At 40.8% G+C, this 10,523-nt stretch overlaps 1 pseudogene; it reads left to right on the top strand.

The window, feature by feature from the left end:
• The first annotated feature begins 573 nt into the window (after positions 1-573).
• On the top strand, positions 574-1,544 carry LOC103728093 (annotated as a pseudogene).
• The last annotated feature ends 8,979 nt before the right edge of the window (positions 1,545-10,523 follow it).

Here is a 10,523-nt window from a genome sequence, read left to right as displayed (position 1 = left end):
AAGTTAGGAGAGAAAATGGTTTATCTAACTTAAACTCCCAGGTCACAGTCCATCACTGAGGGAAGTCAGAGGCTGGAACTCTAAGGCTAAAACCATGGAGGAACACTGCTTGCTGGTCCACTCACAGATTCATGCTTGGCCATCCCTCTTCTGAAGCCCAGGACCACCTGCCCAGAGAATGGCCACCACCAAGGCCAGGCCCTCCTCCATCGGTTAACCACTAAGATATGTGCACAGCCTGATCCAGTGCAGCTGGGCAGCATGTTCCAGGCAGCATTTCCTGTCCGCTCTAGCTGGTGCATGACTGCCTCTGGGCCTTCAGCCTAACGGCAGGAACATGGCTTCAGCTTTGAAGGAGCTGTAGAAAAACCTAGAAGAGGTGGGACCACCTGCCCAGAGAATGGCCACCACCAAGGCCAGGCCCTCCTCCATCGATTAACCATTAAGACAATCTCCCACAGACATGTGCACAGCCTGATCCAGTGCAGCTGGGCAGCATGTTCCGGGCAGCATTTCCTGTCCGCTCTAGCTGGTGCATGACTGCCTCTGGGCCTTCAGCCTAACGGCGGGAACATGGCTTCAGCTTTGAAGGAGCTGTAGAAAAACCTAGAAGAGGTAAAAATGTTGTTGGAGGGGCTGGAGAGATGGCTCAGCGGTTAAGAACACTGGTTGTTCTTGCAGAAGACCCGGGTTTGAATCCCAGCACCCACATGGCAGCTAACAACTGTCCATAACTCCAGTTCCAGGGGATTCAACAGTCTCTTCTGACCTCCTCGGGCATTGCACAACATGGGTGCACTTACCTTCATGCAGGCAGTACACGCATACACATAAAATAAAAACAAATAATTTTTTAAAAATGTTGTTGGAAAAGTCCACTAGGAAGAGAGTATATGATGTTCTTACAGGTGAAAAATCTAAGACGGAGACAGAAATAAGGAGCAAGATGCGACAGAAATCACAGAAGAAACCAGAACCTCTTAACAATGAAAAGCAGCTGCAGCGGTTGCTCCCACTTCAACAGGTTACACGGTGAAGACCAGCAATTATGGATGGGGTCAGTCAAATAAGTTCGTGAAAATCTATATTACCTTAACCAGAGTTCAACAGGTTCTCACTGAGAACGTGCAGGTACATCTCACAGAGAGCTGGTTTGATCTTCTGGTAAAGAATCTAAGTGGTAAGAATTACTCCATGATTGTGAACAATCTTTTGAAACCCATGTCTGTGAAAGGCAGTTCAAAAAAAGTCAAGACTGATACAGTTATCGTATGTAAAAGAAAGCAGGAACACACGATGGGACTGCCTGACTCGGATTGAAAAAGACTGCAAAGAGAAAGAAAAGCCTGTGTATGATGCTGAAACGGATCCTAGTGAGGGATTAATGAATGTTCTAAAGAAAATTTGTGAAGATGGAGATGACGATATGAAGCGAACCATTAATAAAGTCTGGGTGGAATCAAGAGAGAAGCAAGTCAAAGGGGAACCAGAGTTTTGAGATTTTTAAGTCCCTTTGGGAACTGTGATGTGGAAACACTGATGTTTCCAATAAGGGACTGACGCTGAACGGCACATAAAATCCGACAAATAACTCCACAGCCTTGTTCAAAGTAAAGGCAGCAAATTCTCCATTTCTTACTGAAGGATTTACTTTAGATAAATATACTTATTAAACTTCCTCCATTAGCACCCTGGTCATTTTAAGAAAGGGTTATATGACATTCTTGTTGAATTGTAAAAGAGGAAATCTTGCATAAAGAAAATGCTATGTTTTATATTTTTCTTTGGCTGGGAGGTAGAAAATAAGTGGTTGCTTACTTGTAAAAAAAAAAATGTGTAAAGGAGTCAAAAGGGAAAACAGGAAAGAGACAGTATTGAAGCACAACAATCAAGACATTTCCAGAATTGACAAAGCAATACCAATAATCAGATACAAAAGCCTCAAAATTTTCCCAAAGTTAAAATTATAAAGAGAGCACAGATGAAACACGTGAAAAGGAGATGATTAACGAGATAAAGTATTTTAGTTTATTTTTTTAATTTTTTTTGTCTTTTTGAGACAGGGTCTCCTTGTAGCCCCAGCTGCCCTGGAACTCGCTATGTAGACCAGGCTGGCCTTGAACTCACAAAGATCCACCTGCCTCTGACTCCCAAGTGCTGGGATTATCAAGGCGTGCATCACCACGTCCCACTTGAGATAAAGTAGTGTCTTCAGCAATAGGATCTTACTGTCAAGTTCTGGTGGGTAACCAAGAGTAAGGGCAATGGCCAGTATTGTTTGAGGGTCTAAGGGACCCTGGATTCATCCAATACAAACAATGAGGAGAAAATCAGTAATAGAAAAAGAAAGACAAATGGGAAGTACAAAAATATGGAAAAACAGTTCCATATATCAATATAAATTAGGCACCTCACAAAAGAAAAATAACAAACTGGATTAAAACAAAAGTCAGCAATAAGCAAGAGCCATTATCTAAAGCATAAAAATAGAAAAGTCAACCAATACTAAATGAAATGAGGAGGCTGAAGAGGTAGAGCTGATACATCCAAGCATTCTCCATGCAGGTTTTCCCATGGCCATGTCCAGTCTTCTCCGTGATGCTGTACCGGTTACTGAAGACAGGACCACAGCTCTATTCATCTTTATGTATCTAACGTCCAGCACGGTAACAAAGTGATATCTACTGAACTGCTGAAATCAAAACTGTGCAAGTATGCAATTCATCAGAAACATGTTGAGTGTTCCTAAAGAAAGCAACAATGTTTCATATAATTTATGAAGATTGATTTGTTCTGCTATTTCTATCATAATAAAAGAGTTTTATTTCTCCCCAGAGAATAACATCAAGGTATAACTCAACCTAGGAACTATCTAGGTGTGAGGTCATTTGTAAGGTGAGAAGCATTCCATGAAAGATGGCTTGCTTTCTTTTATTCATTTATTCTACATATAGTTATTCCCCTGATCTGTGTCAGATGCTGTGGAGGCAATAGCGCATACAATGGAAATGACATAAACACAGTCCTTGACATTTTGGAGGCTGCATGCTAGTTGTCACACAGCAAAACTGTTATCGAAAGTATTTTAATATATGTATTATACATGAATGCTAATGCAATGTAAATTTTATTTCCTTTAGATTATATTACTTTTAGGAAATTCCTTGACTGCAAAATAAAATTTCAGCTTGTCTTAACTCTATTAACTGAATAACCTTGGGCCCATAATCAGTCAGTCAGATCATTTGCTGCTGGGAAGTTTGGGTTTCTTATCTCAAAAACTGAAAATAATCCCCACCTCTCATTGTGACAATTGCCTAAGATAATGTGCCAGGTATGGTGATGTGTAATAAAAGCCAGTTTCCTTAAAATCAAATTGTTACTCCCATGCCCAAAGTTAATATGTACCATATCCCATTTGTAAATATTAACCATTATTCATACCAGGCATCAAGTTTCAGAGAAAGCGAGCTGTCTAGATGGAGCAAGACTGCTATTTATTAGAAACAGGTTTATTGAAGACCAAACAGAGATGTAATGTATGCATAGTTATTCATACATTGTGTCTGTTACAGTGGTGTTGGACTGGTAGCTGTTCTTCAAGTAGTCTACCAGAATTTTCTTCCAATAAATGATCATATTATTTTCTGTAGAGTGAACTCAGATAATTTAGGGTATTGATTACCCCTCCCCCCAAAAAACGGGTATTACCCAGTGAAAACTTACAAAGCACAGTTTTGACCGTTGTCTCTAAGCTCCCCCTTCCCTAGCAGATGGAGAAACGTATTAGGGAATGTGCTGCATAAAACTAAAGACATTGAAATTAATAGAGACCTGGTTGTCACAGGATACAACTATGCCTAATGGGCTATTAAAAATGATTAATATGTGTCCAGTGGGCCAGCAAAGAGAAGAGCCATGATTGTGCATAAAAATGAGGAATTAACTTGACCTATCATGGTAACAAAAACCGCTGGTCCAAGTTACCACACGATGACTGTGGGAAGATGCTGAAAGGTTTTACTGGTCTTATTAGTGTCTAAAAATAGTATTTCCTAAAAGAGAAAAAAGCCCAGTGTTTACCAGAATGAGGTGTTCGGTTTTGCTCTTGCTGCACTGGCTCAGTCTTTCAATGTTAAGTGGTGTTTTGCCTTTGATTCACCATGTCAGTATGCTGTAAGGGGAGTGCTAAACAGCACCTTTGGGGAAAATACTAAATTCCTAAGGATGATGGGTTGAAAGACGCTTTGTAATTGCAAGTTTATTAATTATCATTATTCAAACTCTCGTTTTCCCATATTTCCCATTTTTGGTAAACAATACAGAGAAGCCATTTCTGCCTTCCAAAACACAAACTAAAGATGCTTGAAATATTACAAAGCTTTGTCTCTTTACCCTTCTGTGTTTAGGACCACATGTGAATAGATTATTTCTTTCTGCTCAGCAGCTTGGAGATGAGCCATTAAATCTCTCAGATAGTTTGGATGTTTTAGTTGTTGAATGAAACATTTTAAAAATTGGTTTCATTTTTTATTGTCTCTTTTAAAATGCTTTCTCCCTAGTTTCATCTCCTGAACTATGCATTATTTCTTCTTATTATTGCTATAATCTACATATTGCCAGTCAAGTGGTGAACATTTTGAGAAGTCACGCATGAGAGAATAAGTTGTAGAAATGATTTTCTAAAAGGTAAAAAAAATCCTCTCATAAAATTTTAAAAAATTAATATCTTTAATATAAATGATGGACGAGAGTAAGTACATCAGTTCTTTTTTTTTTTGAAATTTGTTTTATCTTTAATTCTGTGTATGTGAGGGTGGTGGGATGTACACTTACATGAGTGCAGGTGCCAGTAGCAGTCAGAAGACAGCATCAAATTCCCATGCTGGAGTTACAGGCTGTTGTGAGTCCCTGGACTTGGGTGCTGTGGACGGAACTTGGGTCCAAGCGAGAGCAGCACAGGCTTTCAGTTGCTGAGCAGTTTATCCTGTCCCATTATAGCAGTTCTTAAATGAGCACTTAAGGATTGGGAAATCCATCCGAACCACTTCAAGCACAACAGAAAAGTAACAAAAAGCCCAGAGTTCATTAAATTAGACAAACACTTCCCATAATCATGAGAAAGGACTCCGGTGGTAGATGGGGAAGGTGGCACCAGGGAAGATTTCTAGAAAAGACCAAATTATCTGTTTACAGATGCATCCCCTGACCTTCATTACATTTGTCTCTGTCACACTAACACAAATTCACACATTTAAGTATTCATAGGGAAAGAACTATATTTAGTGTTTATTGTGTGCCAGATACTTGATATATTTATTTTAGTTAGGCTTTACAAGAACCCTTAAAGGCAAATATTATTAGTTCCATTTCACAGATGTCTAAAGTCACATGGACAGCATACGTTGGATTTTCACACAGAGATGTAATAATATGTAAGTCTAAGCTCTTTCCCTTATTTTAGTCACTCGTCTACACATTGCGTTTGCTTTATTGAACCCTGTCTGTATTTCTCATTCTACACTGGGAATACAAATGCTTATTATACACTGGGAATACAAATACTTATATGCCTATGTGTGTGTGTGCATGCTTGCATAGGACAGAGACCAACTTTAGGAATCATTCTTCAGGCACCATCCACCTTGTTGTTTGAGACAGAGTCTCTCACTGGCTTGGAAGTTGCCAAGTAGGCAATGCTGGCTAGCCAGGAAGATCCAGAGATTAGCCTGTTTCTGCCACTCCAGCACTGAGATCTCAAATGTACACCACTGCTCCTGACTTTCTAAATGTGAGTTCTGGGGATTGAACTCAAGTCCCTACTTCCAAAGAGGGATCCCAGCAACTGTAAATCGTTCCCCTTCCAGCCCCATATATCATTTGGGATGGCTGGTGGGACTTCCTCTTGTTCTCCTGGGCTCCCCCTTCACACTGGCAGGTGACAGGGACGAAGAAGGAGGGTGAAATTTCCCGATAAGGGTGCTCTGAACATAACCGGGGTTTGAATGAAGCCCCTGACAGATTGCCTGCAGTTGGCGCCAGGCTCAGCTTCAGAGCCCTTCCCAAGAGCTGCCTGACATTCAAACGATCTGATTGCCATCCTCCTGTGGGACTCCCAGAGGCCCGTATGAGCAAGGCAGGCCTTAGACAGATTGCACAGTACGTTCTGTCAGCCTTCGCACTTGTAGGTGGACCAAGCACGCGTTTGTGCTGGATTCTGGGACCTGGTGGCAGAGGACACAGAATGAGCTCTTTGTCAGTTTTTGTTTTCAGATATGCGCTCCTGGGCAGATGAAGAGTCACAAGTACCAGCCTGACGTTACAAATTGCCCATAAAATATATTCATAATCATCTGATAACCAAAAATGGGAATCAGGCCACCGATCACATTAAACTCCTGTTGCCTTGGCGGGGACTGTTAAATTAAGCTTGAAAACACCCACAATCCCTTGGTAGCTCCCCAAAAGCCTTCTGCATTTCCTGTCTGTCTCCATTGCACTCGCCCTCCAGCCCTCCTCTCGACTGCCCCGGCTATGGTCTTGCTGTGCTCTGCCCCCTTCTCTTGGTGAACTCCTGCTTTCTACAGAATTCCGCCTCCATCCTGCCAGGAGTCCTGTTACCAGCTTCTCATCGTCGCTTCCTTAGCTAACGAGATGCCTGTAGGTTCCTGGCCAGGGTAGGACCCACTCTCAGAATTATGCTGTTCCTAGCAACAAGATGAACCCCAACATCATTTGCTTTCATTGCTCTCTAAAAATCGAGGGATGTAAACAATCTACTGCAATGAATTTTTGTGTCAAAAGATAAAGATGCGACCCAACCAATCAATCCGGCTGCCAGCTCTGCTCCAATATTTCTTCATGCCAAATTTCCTCTTTTCTTTGGAAAGGTGCAAGTTAGTGGTTTCCAGGCATATATATTGTTTCCCTCTCAGGGAAAAGAATTTCCTCGTGCCACACACACACACCATATTTGTAAAATAATATTCTTTTTACTTGCCTCCTACATTTTGTGAATATACCCACTATCTGTCTAATTCCTTACTTTCTTAAGAGCAGATTTGTAATGAGCTATTTTATGCCCCTTAAATAATTAAAATCCCAAAGATTCAGTTTTCAGTAAAGTCTTAGCATATACATGGCTAGGAGCTGCATTTATTAGACTACTTATTTTACATAACCAGTCACAGGTATACTTCAGTATTTTGATATTTTCTACATTGGCTGGAAAAAGCTATTTATTATCACAGAGTCATCTCACCAGTAAATATTTATAGGCAGTTTTATTTCCAGTTTAGCGTTTGAGTATTGTACCTTACGATACCTGCAAAAGCCATCGTTGATTTGCTATTTTAGCGTTTGATAGAGAGCATGTTTATGGCCTGGCTGTGGGAGGTTTCTTCTTTAATAATTTACAAAATTACCTGCAGTAAAAATTTTCACCTGTTCTTTGTTTTCCTAGTGCCACAAAATTGGAATTACATATAAAAATCTTTCCTCCAGGAGATTTATGTCTACTGCAAAAAGAAAATCTCCACTTAAATTTTTATGAAACATCAAAATTACAGTCGGGCTTTAGCAAAACAATAGACAGAGCCTTCATTGGGCAAAGAGTATTTCCAATATTTGAAGACATCATTCTTTATCTCCCATTTAGTCTTTATTTTCCTGTGACAGCTTCTTTTTTGGCTTCATTGATTCCCCTGTGTCTGCAGTGTGCCATTTGTCTTTCATTGGAGAATGTTCTGTGTACCCATCACAGGGCTGAAATAGCCACAGGACCTGCCTCTCAGATGGTTGTGCTTTTCTCCAGGTTGACATTGTTCCACGAAAAGACTGAGGTCCAGTTTCTTTCTTTTCCTTAACCTGACTCCCTGATCCTTGAAGAGGGTGACCTGAGACAACCTGACAGCTCCAAGTGGATTTATACATCGAAAGAGAGAAACCTAAAGGCTGTCCTTCACTGTGACTCAGATTTATATTTCTCTTTATTGAATTATGTTTTAATAAATGGTTTAAATAACATCCATGGAGCAGTTATCAATTAATTACCCATGGAAATTTAAGGGATGTTACACAGTGGCAGTTATTATACCCAGGGCATTAGACATATGTTACATAAAAGATGCAATCACCTTGAAATTACACTGGTAAGACTGCCTTGTTCCTATAGAATGTTACATAGTCCAATGTGAAAATTGAGTTAAATACTTATTAGGAGATGGGGAGGGCATGTTCCAAATGGTTTAAGGTAGACTTGTACACATTTCCAGTAAGCTCAGTAAAATTTCAGGAAATTGTGCTCACTGGTTGAAGAATTCCTTAAGTTTTTGGACACTCCTAGTTTCAGTGGATTGGGACTGCATATTTCAAATTCCAAATGGTTTAAGGTAGACTTGTACACATTTCCAGTAAGCTCAGTAAAACTTCAGGAAATTGTGCTCACTGGTTGAAGAATTCCTTAAGTTTTCTGGACACTCCTAGCTTCAGTGGATTGGGACTGCATATTTCAAAGGGCAAACAGGTACCACGTTGAGAACCTGGGTTCATATCATGGATTCACAGAATCACTCACCAATACTGATTCAGGCCCAGGTGAGGTACTGTGTACCATCCAGGCAGGTACATGATGCTCCAGCACCAGGATGCCCAGTAGGGACTGAATAAAGGGACTGACAGACCAGTGGCAACAGGACCCCAGAATCTGAGAGACAAAGAGAGACAAGAGAGTTTTCAGCTCCAGAAGGTAGTATCACACTGCGAGATGGTAGGGTACTGATTTTTTTAAAGTTATCTAGAATAAAAATTACTTCCCTGTCAGACTGAAGAAATGAGGGAGTTGTATAAGCCATTTTTGAGCTATAATCTAAACTATCAGAAAATCAAAGCCATTACTTTGGGGCATTATACTACATTGATTTTTAGGGGAAAAAAATGCCTCCATGGTTAGAGTTTAATTTTAAAATATCAGAAACGTGTTTACTACTCATTAAATTAATTTGAGCAAAATCTTAGTTAAAAAAAACTTCCCCAATACCTTACTACCTTTAAAACAACAATTAATGATCCATTCATTTATGAACCCTGGAGAGTCATTGGAGGGGGAGTAGAACAGACGACCCTGCCCAGTCCTCTGTGAGTGAAGGTTGGCACAGGGTGAGAGTGAACAATCATACTTAAGGTTGAAAGTGATCTTCCGGGGGGGGGGGCTGGAGAGATGGCTCAGTGGTTAAGAGCACCAACTGCTCTTGCAGAGGACCTGGGTTCAATTCCCAAGACCCACGTGGCAGCTATGAACCATCCATAACTCTAGTTCCCAGGGAATCTGAAGCCCTCTTCTGACTTCCACAGCATTGCATGACACAGGTGCACTCACATACATGCAGGCAATACATTCATACACATAAAACAAAAATAATAATTTTTTTAAAAAATTTAAAGAAAGTGATCTTCCAGGGAACCATACACAGTTGTGTGCACATTTCCAGGTCAGAGCACCTTAATTCCACAAGAAAAAAATACCTTGGCAAGGAAGGGTGCTGGGCATTGATAGACTGGTGTTATAGGGGCAGAAGAATAGGGGAGCCATGCTCTGAGGAGGATGCACCAAGTTAGGATAAGTCCGCAGGATCCCTGCTGGATTCCTGTGACTTATAAAAGGTACCTGTAATAGTTGGGCCAGTCTCAGCTTCAAGTATACGAAGGTGATTAGAACTCAGAGGAGATACTCTGATTGTTATGTCTGGGAGTCTGAAAAATCCAATAACCCTAATACAAATATTAACAATTCTGGAGACTCAAAAATGCCACAGATTTTGCCTGACAAGCTTCTTTCTTATCCAAGGCCTCCTTCTCCCTGTTGGAGTTTTGGTCATTCATTGCTGTCAAAAACAAAAAAATAGTTTTGGTGAAAATTCAGTTAAATGCTTATAGCCAGTCTTGAAATGAATGAAGTGTGAAAGATCATCCCACCTGAGAATGAAGAAAACCTGCAGAACACAGCGATCTGACGTTGAAGACCCGGAGTTCTGGAATCACAGTCGAGACTTGCTGCCACTTGACACTAACCCCAGTGTTTAACAGTACACGCACACCCCTGGGAACCTTAAAATACCTGGGAGTTAGGGAGACAGGGTGATGATCATTATTTGGCCACTCAGAAAGGTTTGATTTTCCCAAAGATTATCAGTGGCAAATTTGTCCCTCTGTCCATAACCCTAAATCTAGTATTTGGGTCATATGTTAGGGTTCTCCAGAAGTGTGAAAGATCATCCCACCTGAGAATGAAGAAAACCTGCAGAACACAGTGATCTGACGTTGAAGACCGGGAGTTCTGGAATCACAGTCGAGACTTGCTGCCACTTGACAGTAACCCCAGTGTTTAACAGTACACGCACACCCCTGGGAACCTTAAAATACCTGGGAGTTAGGTATTTGATTTTCCCAAAGATTATCAGTGGCAAATTTGTCCCTCTGTTCATAACCCTAAATCTAGTATTTGGGTCATATGTTAGGGTTCTCCG

This window comes from Nannospalax galili, unplaced genomic scaffold, assembly GCF_000622305.1.
Source record: "Nannospalax galili isolate Female #2095 unplaced genomic scaffold, S.galili_v1.0 scaffold9, whole genome shotgun sequence".
Lineage (NCBI taxonomy): Eukaryota > Metazoa > Chordata > Mammalia > Rodentia > Spalacidae > Nannospalax > Nannospalax galili.
Note: the sequence above shows the minus strand (reverse complement) of the source record. Positions and strands in the feature narration are given on the sequence as shown.